Below are 12,555 nucleotides of genomic sequence, written 5' to 3' on the forward strand. Positions count from 1 at the left end.
TAGTGCGTATTCCCCGCGACGTTGGTCCCAGGCATGAGCGGACGGAAGCTGGCCACTGATTGAGCGAGAAGACATCGTCGCGAGGTGGCCAGCGTGCTGACAATACTTTAGACGATACTGTGAAAAGCGTTGAAAGGCTTGCTTACCTTGTGTCATTGAAGGCAATGGCAAGGCACAGTTATTACATACAACCAGATCACTATGAGAATCCTACGCTACCAGACAGAATCGAGGTGGATCTGGCATGTTCATGCTGCACAAGCTCCCCGCCGACGCATACCTACAAAGCGGGTCACTATTAAATTGAGCTGTCACAAAACTGCATCTGCTCTCAATATTTCTTGCATGGGTGGTCAGCTAACAACAATATCTGGCCAATGCTTATGCTGGGGCTATAGCTGAAATGTAAGTGAAGTGCAAAATATTGTGAAGCATTGAACCATGAATACCATGGTTCGACGCCTAGGACAGGATCCAACTTTTATTTTCCTTGGAATTGATGTGCCAGAAATTCATGTTCATTCTTTCTTTGACTGTTTTACACACAAACATACTGGTTCGTATGTTCAGGAAACCAATAGCATACAAAAGCAGTGTGGCATGACTGTAAACTTTACAGTCATGCCACACTACTTTTGTATGCTATTGGTTTTCCGAACATACGAACCAGTATGTTTGTGTCGGCGAATGAAAGCAGCACGTCATGCACTAGGCTGCGCTCCACGTCGGAGAATACCGGAGCTTTTACTAAAAGCTCCGGTATTCTCCGACGTGGAGCGCAGCCTAGTGCATGACGTGCAGCTTTCATTCGCCGACACGGACGAGATTGAGATCTGCAACCAATCAACATCTGTGTGCCTTGTGATAGTGCATAGCTCTAGGGTGCGAACGTGCTACGTAAGAGTATAGCAGCCTAGAGAGTTAGTTTCGCTCGGCCCTGCTGTTAAACCGACATCAATGCATGTTCTTCCCTTTTCTTTTGGCACGAGTTCACCACGTTAAATATTTAATTCCCCTGAGTTACTCGCCGCCTCACTGCATGTCATTCGTCACAAGCTGTCTCTTTGGGGATTAATTGACAGGCGACACTTGGTGTGGTACTAAATGGACCACCCAAATTGCAGCATTTGGGATGCACAGTTAAATAATTTCTAGATTTCTTCTCGGATAATTTATAGTAGATGGAATGTGACACCCTCCGTATCGACAAATATGATGAGCCCAAAAATAGCTGCATTTGGCATTCTCAGAAAAAGTAAGTTGAAGTAAGAACTGAAATTTCAGTATTAATCTAGTATGGTAAATGAATTTCGCAAAGCCAAGTACTGACGACAGGACCAACCTCCAAACAGTGAGACATTTTGTAACAATACAAATGCTGTGCAACATAGTGTCAGCCAAAGTAAGAGTAGCCAGACGGCTTTGTATCCTCCTTAATACCCGAACCAAGAAGGGTGGCACTACAATTATTACAATGGCACTGGCCAAGATGTCAGAATGAAATATTGTTTATACTACACATAAGTGTTCTAGGAACTTGCACAGCTTACATGCTATATTTGGTAGGATGAATGCACAATTTGGCCATGCATTCATGTATGGCCAAATAAAAGATGTACTGTGTGACAAGTTTCCTGTTTAATCAGGTTCTAATTGAGCTAAAATTATAAAACCCATAATATACACCAATCGAAGTGGTCCTTAAATTGAGCTTTTGGCAGAATAAAGAAATACATGTAGCGTATTTTTATAAACCCAAACTCTCTATTACTACTGCATTATTTTTTACCTTTGTTGTTGAATAAGCACATTTGTTTTTCCTGCTGTATTTGTTTTCATTATCTTGTCAGTGTAAGCGTGGGCTGGCAACAGCTAATGATCTCTCTTGTTTCTTTCCAAGGTGTCTGGAATCCCCAGTGTCATCGGGTGCATCGATGGTACGTAGTACATCGATGCACCCAATGATTCCGGAATGCGGAATGATTCCGGAATCATTCCAACTCCGGAGTGGCAACTCCGCAACACGGCCAGCGATCATATTTTTGAATACTTGAAAGCGACCATGTATTTCCTAAGGCTGCTGCTGTCAACCGACTCGACGCATCGATACCGTGGGCTCTTTCTTTATTAGATCACATGCGAAGTGATGATTAAGGTATTGTATTTATTGAAAGGAACAAGAGGGTAGAGAAGAAGGCACGACTTTCATTGCAGTATATCATGCTGATGTCATGTATTCAGCTCTTGAGTCTACCATCAATGCTAAAATCTTGAACATAAAAATCGCGTATTTCGCAAAGCTCGCAGCACCTCCCTCTCCCGTCCCAGCATAACCAAAATATGTGTAGATGCTGACATTTTCTTCTTATCTCAAATTTGTGGGAAGTAGTTTTGTGTGATATAACACCTGAGACTGGGGTGGAAGAAATTGGGAACTTTTCAGTAGAAGGAACAGGCAAAGAAAGGGACGTCTCAAACTCAGCTAACTGGTGGATTTCTCGACCGTCCAGTATATACCCACGAAGCATTTCCGAACCACACTCTACGCTGAAATCTCCCTTGTTGAAAACACTTCCATATGGAGAGAACATACATGACACACAGAGAACAAGCGCACGCGCAGACAAAAGAGGCCCTTATCCGTAGGACACATTGGGACATGGCAGTGACCTTCACAAAATTGTCGACGACAGCACGCTTAAAACGAGGAGACTGCAGGGCACCGCAGTGACCTTGAAACCAAAAATGCCGAACTACCTTAAAGATTGGCACGGAACCCACACGTACTCTTAAAAAAATGGAGAGAGAACCACTTCGGGGAAACACATCTTGGTGACCTCTAAACCGCGGAAGGGGACCCTAACTGCATATTGTCTCCCTAATGCCCCTTTTTCCTTTTTTTCTTTTTTTCTTTTCTCGCGAATCAATGTGTTTGTTTACAGTCTCAGAAACTTTTTTGAATTGCTTCCAAGTTGCATTGATACTTGGCTTATGCAGTTTCCCATTGATATTATTCTTATCGTTTCTTTAACGACCCTCCTCATATCATCTCGCTCCTTATGTAGAAGTTCAGTTTCTGACCACTGCACAGTACAGTTGTGGCGTTCCTCGATGTGCTTTGGGATCTCCGAGTTTGACGCTTTCGTGTTTACATTTATCTTGTGTTCTAACAACCTATCGTTGAGGCGTCTCGAGGTTTGTCCCACGTACTTGAACCCGCATGTTAACGGAATTTTATATACTACACTTTTTTTGCACGGAACCGAAGGTTCCCGATGGGCCTTTTGACAGCATAATTGTGGTTTTACAGAAATGGCGTCAACCTGCTCATTTTAAAATCTGAGGAAAACATTACGTCTTCTCCGAACTTTTTGCCGCAAGCCTTTAAGCTGTGGGAAATGCCGTGGAAATCAGGGAGTACTGCTATTTTTTTCCTTTGTTTTCATTTTCCTGGTGTCTATTTTGAATGTTTTATTTCTAACTGCCTTTTCATGAATTACTCTTCATATCCTGCGGATTCCAGCCTCAACCACTGTTCCTTGACCGCATTACCCATAGAATGAGTGCGCGATTTACGCAATGCGTTTATTACTAAGGATTTTACTACCCCTGCTTTAGCCGATTTGGCGTGGCAACTCTGCCTACTTAGCACAGGTTTCGGTTTTTTTTCCCGTACTCCCAACAAGAAGCTTGTTCGACATGTATGCGTAAATCAAGAAGCTGCAGGACCCCATTTTCAGGTTGTTGGGTTGTAAACTTAAGCTCCGGAGCTACCGTTCGTACAATCAATTACAAATACCGAGCATTCTTCTTTCGAAAGGCGTAATCGTAATCGTAATCGTAATCGTAATCTTTATTGGCTCAGGAGGGCCGTGGCACCGCGGAAAGGTGACAGCCCGTACCATGGAGGCCCGCGGTGCCACGTCTAGTGATGATGATTATGAGATGATATATACAAGCGGGGGACGACGCGGTCTTCTCAACATCGCAAGCACCTTTGCTTGAAGGTTCGGGGTTCGCAAGACACTTTTACCAGCTGTAAGATGCGCCTGGGCAAAGGGTGCTGTCCGGAGGCTTCACCATGCGGCTGGGAAAGCCTTGGCGGTTTGATGGTGTTCAGGACGACGTGCTCTTCTGATCCGCCGCACGAGTCTTGGAGGTTCGGCGGCAGTTCAGGCCAGTAGGCAAGCGAGCCAAGGTGACCTTCGGTAGGCTGTTCAATGGACGTTCTGGATGGTAAAGCCCTGGTGGTTGATGGTGCGCTCGCTCGCTTCGTTGAAGGCAGCGGCTCCAGGTGGTGGCCCAGTCAAAGTGGACGGCTGCCACCCCCGATGCATTGACGTCCAGGGCTAGAACATAGCGCCCCGGTCACTCGGAGTAGCTTCCTGGCATCGTCGTCGTCGTCGTCGAAGTAAAAATGTCATGCACGTATCTTTTTACCAAGCACCATTCAAGTTCTTTTCGTTAAAGGTTTCCGTTACGCACTTATCTAAGGTGTTCAGACAGGTTTCTGCTAACATCGGTGCCACGGAAGCGCCAATACATACACCATATCTCTGAGCATATTTATGTGTGCTGTCGTCGACAATTTCATCAAGGTCACTGCCATGTCCCGAGGTGTCCTACAGATAAAGGCCTCTCTTGTCTGTGCGAGCGCTTGTTCTCTGTATGTTATGTATGTTCTCTCCATTTAGAACTGTTTTCAACAAAGGAGATTTTTGCGTAGAGTGGTTGGGAAGGACTTCTAGGGTATATATAGGACAGTCGAGAAATAATCTAGTTAGCTGAGTTTGAGACGTTTCTTTCTGTGTCTGCTCCTTCTACTAAAAAGTTTCCAATTTCTTCCACCACAGTCTCAGGTGTTATATGATATGATTAGCTATCATCAGCTCGCCTGCCCACTCCCTGACTTTGACTTTTGTGTCTTTTTTGTTGCGGGTCTTTTTCACTTTGCTTGTACTATTTAAAAACGTTAGGAATGACAAGGCTTGGACGATGAAAACCTAATATCAACATGGTAACAAATTCTGCACAGTCTCTAGACTGTGATTAAATGAGACCTCGTCCGCGGTCATGCAGGCGGCGGCAAATTAGTTCGATGATATAACCCTAGAACCACCAAAGCTCTCAAATTCCAAAAGTCTTAAAAAGTAGCGAAAATTATAAACATGCAGGGTGCAAGCATAAGAAATATAAGTACGTTGAAGATGACTATTCGATAGCAGCTCAAGTGTTAAACAAAAATAATAAAATTTAGTGAAAGATTAAATAAATCCATTGACGTAGGTAGAAAGGCCTACCTGAGAACGTATTTATTGTTTGCAGGACCTCAAAAACATGAGTAAAAACATCAAAGTGACTCGTTTACTGCTCCGTTTAAAATTTTGTTTTTCTGGTGCCACTTGCTACGCCGAGAATAAAGAAATAACTCAGAATATTAATATCATTTTTGTTTTTGGTCCTTCGTAAAGATGCAGCCTCATTAGCAATGGCACGGTGTATTCCAGGAAAAGCAAATATTGAATGTGTTTTAACCAGTTTTAAATTGATCATTTAAAGACCGTCGTCGCTTCGCCGAGTATTTATTTTAAAATGCCTTGTGCGTTCATGATCTCGGTGTAATTTATTTTTAATCGATCCCTCCTAGTGTTGCATACTCTGGTCAGATGTTTAAGAATCACCAAGAAGTTCAGCTCGATTTTTCTTTATTCTTGCACATTGTTTTATAATCTGATCGGTCCGCGCTTTAGAATTGAATGAACTAAATAAAACTCTGAGTTCCGTAAAGAAGCCATTTAATTTTTATAGAAATCAGGAAGCCGTGCTGCATCGTAGAAATGAAGGATTTGCAGAAGGACCATTGAACGTAGTTCACTTCAGCTTTTCGGAGGAACCCTACCTTTAAGGGGAATATTCGTGTAAGCATGTGAAATCGAAATGGTTCTTACAAGACATAGAAAGCTCTTTCAAGCTGAGCAAATTTTGAAGCCCAGAAAGCCCTTTAAGATTAAGTGGTATAGATATAGCTGTTTCTACCAGTAGTTGTCTACAGCGTACATAAATGAAAGATATCAGCTGCTTTTAATTGTTGTATTATGATGTAGGGAAAGAAGTTCCCTACCTATCTTTATTTACAAAATTATATACACGTCCAGTCCGGCCGAAAGCTGCCGGTGTTCTGAGCTCGGCCTCTCAGCTCGTTCTCTCTTGTCCACCTCTTCTTCCTTCGTCCGAACAGCCGGTTGCTACAGGTACTCCCCCTCCAACAAGGAGGTCGTTGGAAAACGCCGAGTTGTGGTGGTAGAGGTGCCCACGTGACATGGCGTTTTGGCTGGTCAGGATGCCTCTGTGGCTTGTTACCGGAAACAATTCGCGGTAGTAGTAGGGATAAGTGTTGGTGTATGTCCTTCGAAATTCCCGGTGTGCATGTCCTTGATTCAAGTGAGGTGGTTGGAGGTGTAGAAGCAACAGGAGTGTCAAGGTCGGCTGGCTTGAGGCGATCGATTGACACGGTGTCTTTTCGTCCCTTTAGATCAAGAAGAAAATATTGGTCCCGACGATCAATTACTCTGAATGGGCCGTCGTACGGATGTTGTAGAGATTGGCGACTTGCATCGTGGCGGACGAATACGTGAGTGCAGTGGGCGAGCTCAGTCGAAACGTATGTCGATTTACGCTGTTGTGGACGAGCAGGGGTCGCGCGGAGGGCCCGCATAGCCGTCGTGAGTTGCGTGGCGTAGCTGGCGGGATCGCTATTGCTGCCGTGATCAGCCGGGATGATCAATTCCCCTGGAAGGCGAAGGGGTGCGCCATATACGAGCTGGGCAGCACTACAACCGATATCTTCTTTGAAAGTTGTCCGGAGTCCCAAAAGCACCAATGGGAGGTGGACGCTCCAATGAACACGGTCATCGTGTGCTATTAGAGAAGCTTTGAGCGTGCGATGGAAGCGCTCTATAATGCCGTTAGCCATGGGATGGTATGACGTGGTCCGAATACGTGAGCACCCTAGTAGTCTCATGAGCTCTCGGAATAAGGCGGACTCGAACTGTCTCCCTCGGTCGGTGGTAACCGATGAAGGCACGCCAAATCGAGCAATCCAACCTTCGACGAATGTCCGTGCCGTGGTTTCGGCGGTGATGTTAGGAATGGGAAATGCTTCAGGCCAGCGCGTGAAGCGATCAATGCATGTCAGTATATATGTGTTTCCACCAGATGTTGGAAGAGGACCCACAATGTCTAGGTGTACGGCATCGAAGCGCGCTGTCGGTGTTGGGAAAGCATCGTATGGTGCTGACGTATGACGTTGAGTTTTAGACCGCTGGCAGGCCAGACAAGAGTGAGTCCAGTTTCGCTCGTCCTTGTTGACACCCGGCCATACAAAGCGTTCAGTAATTAACCGCTGAGTTGCTCGAACTCCAGGGTGTGCCATGGAGTGTAGGGAGTCAAAAACTTGACGACGGAAATGCAGCGGTACTAAAGGTCGGGGTGCGCCTGTGGTGTGGTCGCAGATGAGTGGTGTACCACACATTGGCAAGACTACCTCGCGCAAATTGAGGCTGCAGTGCGATGAACGAACTTGTTGAAGCTCGGTGTCATCTCGCTGAGCTGAGGCCATGGCTTCAAAATCAATTGTCATGGGTACCATGCTGCAGCAGGGAGTGACAATAACCCGCGAGAGCGCATCAGCTGCCAGGTTGTCTTTGCCTTTGACATGGCGGGTGTCTGTCGTGAATTCTGATATGTATAACATTTGACGGATCTCACGGGGAGTAAATTTTTCGCTCCCTGATTTCAGTGCGTATGTTAAGGGTTTGTGGTCGGTGAAAACGACGAAATGACGACCCTCTAGGAAATGCCGGAAGTGTTTGATGGCTTGATGAATCGCAAGGAGCTCCCTACCGTATGTACTATAGCGTGACTCTGTTGCGCTGAGTTTTCGGGAGTAGAACGCGACGGGCTGCCAGTTCTTGTCGGAGAGCTGCTGCAGGACAGCGCCAATGGCAATATTGGAGGCGTCGACCATGACACTCACGGGAAGCTCTTGGCAGGGGTGAACGAGTAGGGTAGCGTTAGCGAGATCTCCTTTTATGCGGCTGAAAGCTTGGAAAGCCGAGTCGTTCCAGTTTAACGGTGTTGAGTCCTTGTGTTCGTCTTTGAGCATATTAGTGAGCGGCAGGAGTGTTGAAGCGCAGTTGGGAATAAAACCCCGATAGATATTTATGAGACCCATGAACTCTCTGAGTTTATAAATGGTTGTTGGTTGTGGAAAAACCTTAATGGCTGCGACTTTTTCGGGAAGTGAACGGACCCCTGTGTGATCCACTTGATGGCCTAAGAAATTCAACGTCGTGACTCCAAACTCGCATTTTTGCTTGTTGATTATGAGGCCGTGCTCATCAAGGCGCTGAAAAAGCAGTCGAAGATGCTGAACGTGTTCTTCATCGTCATGGCTGTAGATTAACAAGTCGTCAACGTAGGCATAGACGAAGGGAAGTCCTCGGATGACATGGTCGACGAAGCGCTGAAATGTTTGAGCTGCATTTCGTAACCCAAAAGGCATGCGAAGATATTCAAATAAGCCGAAAGGTGTGATGATGGCCGTCTTGGGGACGTCACTCGGCTCAACTGGGATCTGGTGGTACGCCTTTACTAGGTCTATTTTAGAGGAAACCTTTGAGCCATACAGGGAATTCGTGAAATCCGCGATGTATGGCAGAGGGTACCTGTCGGGGACTGTGGCGTTGTTCAGAGCACGATAGTTCCCGCACGGTCTCCAGTCACCAGGGTTTTTCTTGGGAACCATGTGCAGGGGAGACACCCATGGACTTGATGATGGTTGAATGATGCCAAGCTCTAGCATGTGATCAAATTCATCTCGCGCGATCTTTAAACGGTCTGGTGGAAGCCGACGTGGTCGAGCATGAGTAGGTGGCCCAGTAGTCACGATGTGGTGGGCAACATTGTGCTTCACTGGACGCTGAAAGTTGGTAGGGCGAGTGATAGACGCAAACTCTCGTAGCAAACTTTCGTACGGCGAAGTTGGACTGGAGCAGTTAGGCCTGGCCGGAGGTCGTGCAGGCTTACACGCGAGGTGTGTAACAATATTTGTAGTAGCATCTACGAGGCTCTTACGTTGCATATCAACCAGTAGGTTAAAATGTCGTAAAAAATCGGCACCGATAATAGGATAAGACACGTCCGCGACGAGAAAAACCCAGCGGAATACTCGACGCAGTCCAATGTTGAGGGACAAAGCGTGCTCACCGTAAGTGGCGATTGGAGTCTTATTGGCTGCTTGTAGAGTGGTAAGTGTCTGCCTGCCTTTTGTTTCAACGGCAGAAACTAGTAGTCTCACCTCCGCGCCGGTGTCAACCAAGAATCGCCAACCGGAGCCGCGATCTGTTATGAAGAACAAGCGGCTGAGCTGCGTACCCCCACCACTCGCCGCCTCTAGTGGTGGGTGCGGGCATTTCCCGAAGCAGAGCATGGTCCTACGCAGCTTCGGGCGCGGTCGCCGAAGGTCCGATGGTACCAACAAATATCTGAATGTCTTGATACTGCTCGGGTTTGGGAGGGCGAACTGTATCGGGGGCGGGACGTGGATCGCTGGCGATGTTCCGATCGTTAACGTGAAGTGAGCGCGGCTACTTGGGCGGTGAGGGCCTTGATCGCTTGTTGGATATCCGTGCGAAAAGAATCCTCCGTTGTTTCAGCGGCAGAGATGTTTACCGGTGCACCGAGCAGATGTGATTGCGTGGCCGCAATAGGAGCGACTTGCGGGGCAGCGACTTGCGGTGCAGCGACTTCCATCACGGTGTCCGCCAACTGGGCGAGCTGAACTAACGCGAGTCCTGAGGCAGAAGTAAGAACCATTCTTACGTTGTTAGGGAGTCTTTGCAAGAATAGCTCCCGCAACAGGGCGGGGTCGAATGTCGCTGCCCGCTCTCCAAGAAGTTGTTGAAGACGTCGCAGTAGCTGGGATGGTGTGCGGTCGCCCAGCTCTTCAGATGTTAGTAGCTGCTGGAGCCGTTGATGCTCGGATGCCGAGGTGCGTTTGATGAGCTCAGCCTTCAAATTGTCGTACGGGTTAGTTGTTGGTGGTTCGAGGATGATGTCTCGAATATCAAAGGCAGTTTCGGGAGGCAACGCCGCTACCACATGGTGGAACCTCTGTGCTTGCGAGGTGATGTGGCTGGTTGTAAATTGGCTCTCCACTTGCGCGAACCAAAGTTGTGGATCCGCTGTCCAGAATCGGGGAAGCCTGGGCGTGCGGACGACGGTGATGTCCAGCGGTGTTGCCTCATCGGTAGCCATGACGGAGGTGGCTTGCGGATCACGTCCGGGTCACCAATTGTAGGGAAAGAAGTTCCCTACCTATTTTTATTTACAAAATTATATACACGTCCAGTCCGGTCGGGAGCTGCCGGTGTTCTGAGCTCGGCCTCTCAGCTCGTTCTCTCTTGTCCACCTCTTCTTCCTTCGTCCGAACAGCCGGTTGCTACAATGACGACTACTCCTACTCCAATAGACTTTGCATCTTTTGTATATACATTACCTTCTATGAATGTTCCAAGTGTTTCATTAAGAAGCAGTCGTAACGTAAACATATTGATTTCAGTTGTGTAGAAAACTAGCGCTTATACATCTACAATTCATATATCTGTGCATCCAAACAAATTTGAACAAATTATTCGAAAAAAAATTTTTGAACATCGCTCAAAGAAGTGCTTATTCTATGGTAAAATGGTCCCAGTTTGCTGTTCGAGGTATATATATGTTTTAAAGAAATTTCAGAAAGATATGTTCAGGTCTTGTTGCCTGTAATTTCTGATTTAATGCAGTGCAGTTTGGCATATGTGTTTAAAAAAAATATTAAACACTTTGGAGTGGCACAAAACTTACAATTTTATTCAGCATTGGTATAATCAAAATGCACTTTTTTCATCAAAGCAGCACACAGGCACTTTGCATTTTAATGAATATTCAAATGTTAAATGTTTTGGAGAACGTTTCTGGTAATACTCACGTTACACACGGTCGCCCCAGCAAATATTCACAATTTGTATCTCTGAAAAATGATAATCGCCTTCGGCACAGCGAGTTAAGAAACTACATGAAAATTAGAAATGCCGAACTCATAGCACAAATAAAATGACTCTTAAGATTATATTTCTTAGACGTCCTCAAGGAAACGTGCATGACGTGTGAAACGTACAGAGCACGACACTGTTAGCGCGAACAAGCAATCGCCGGATTTCCCAGTTTTTCTCTTTGAAACCAAGGGAAGTCATCCGTGTTATTGTTGCTACAGAAAGAGATCATTTAGTTCTATCATTTAAGGTATACAATTTCGTGCTCGCTAATGCCATTTAGAAGTACAATGCGACAATGCGCCGATGTCGTATTCGCGCTAACAGTGTCGCGATGTGTACACTAGTCGTTTCCCGTACTCGTATTTCATGTGTTGTGCTTACTATTTGCAAACCTTCATGTAATTGTGTAACTTGTAGACTGAAAGAGGTCTATGTAAAAGTTCAGAGTTCTAAGAGCCCCTGAAGATATTTTTTTTTAGAAAATTGTCTTTCTTGTGGTTATATTATTCCCTGGGACGTTATTTTTATGCTGGGTTCTCTTTGTTCGCTTTTCATCTCCCAACGGTGGGTCTAAAGTGAAGCTGGAAGAAAAAACGCCCAAATCTGCCTCGAAGATGTCGTTCTTTGATAGTAATGCTATTTCAGACGAATCTCCATTACTACGAATTATAATAACGGCATGCTTACAGCTTCAGACAAATTATTGTATGTAATATAGGGTCAGCTGCATTTCTGGGGGGGGGGGGGAGTTTAAAAGGATCTCTCCTGGCTATACCACTGGGGAAACGTATTCCTATTCAGACTCGTCGAGGAACGCTTGTGTGATGAGAAAGCGACTCGTAACTGTTGCGGAATCTCTCCGATAAGTATACAAACTCAGCTGAAACATCTGTCCGACCTCCCTCTGAGTGCCCTTTTTGTTCTAGGTGTCTGACGCCAACCTGCGCATTCTGGCCATCGACGTCTGAATGCCTGGCTCAACCCACGGATCCTATGTGTGGAGGTGTTCGTGGGTACGCAGGAGTGTGTCGCTGGCCAACTTGTTAGGCACAACAAGTACCTGCTTCATGAGTGCTCTTAAGCCAGCACCCTAATGTTTCAGACAAAGCCGACCACCATTTAAGTCAAGGTGAGGTTTTGGGCGAAATAGGATTGATTGAGATATAGAAACTGAAAATACAATACCTGTTTTAAATGTATGTGTTATTAAACGAAAAATAGGTCTCCAACCGACATTTTAATAAACAGTAACCCTGTTACTACTTATTAAACTTTTGGTTACAGTCCTATTTGTCGCTTAATGCCTTTTCCTAACCAGGCAGAGGGCTTCCCAACGTTTACCTTTAACATCTTTGTTACCAACCACATACTTAACACAGTGAGAAGTTTTAGTAGATCATTCTATAACTACAAGTAGTACACTTGATATCGATACGATGCACACGCAAAGGCGTCAGCA

The 12,555-nt window shown here is 45.8% G+C and overlaps 1 pseudogene; it reads right to left on the bottom strand.

The window, feature by feature from the left end:
* Nucleotides 1-9,453: 9,453 nt before the first annotated feature.
* Nucleotides 9,454-10,122, bottom strand: LOC120838898 (annotated as a pseudogene).
* Between the last annotated feature and the right edge of the window lie 2,433 nt (nucleotides 10,123-12,555).

This window comes from Ixodes scapularis, unplaced genomic scaffold (genome assembly GCF_016920785.2).
Source record: "Ixodes scapularis isolate PalLabHiFi unplaced genomic scaffold, ASM1692078v2 PGA_scaffold0__279_contigs__length_252992795, whole genome shotgun sequence".
NCBI classification, from domain to species: Eukaryota; Metazoa; Arthropoda; class Arachnida; order Ixodida; family Ixodidae; genus Ixodes; species Ixodes scapularis.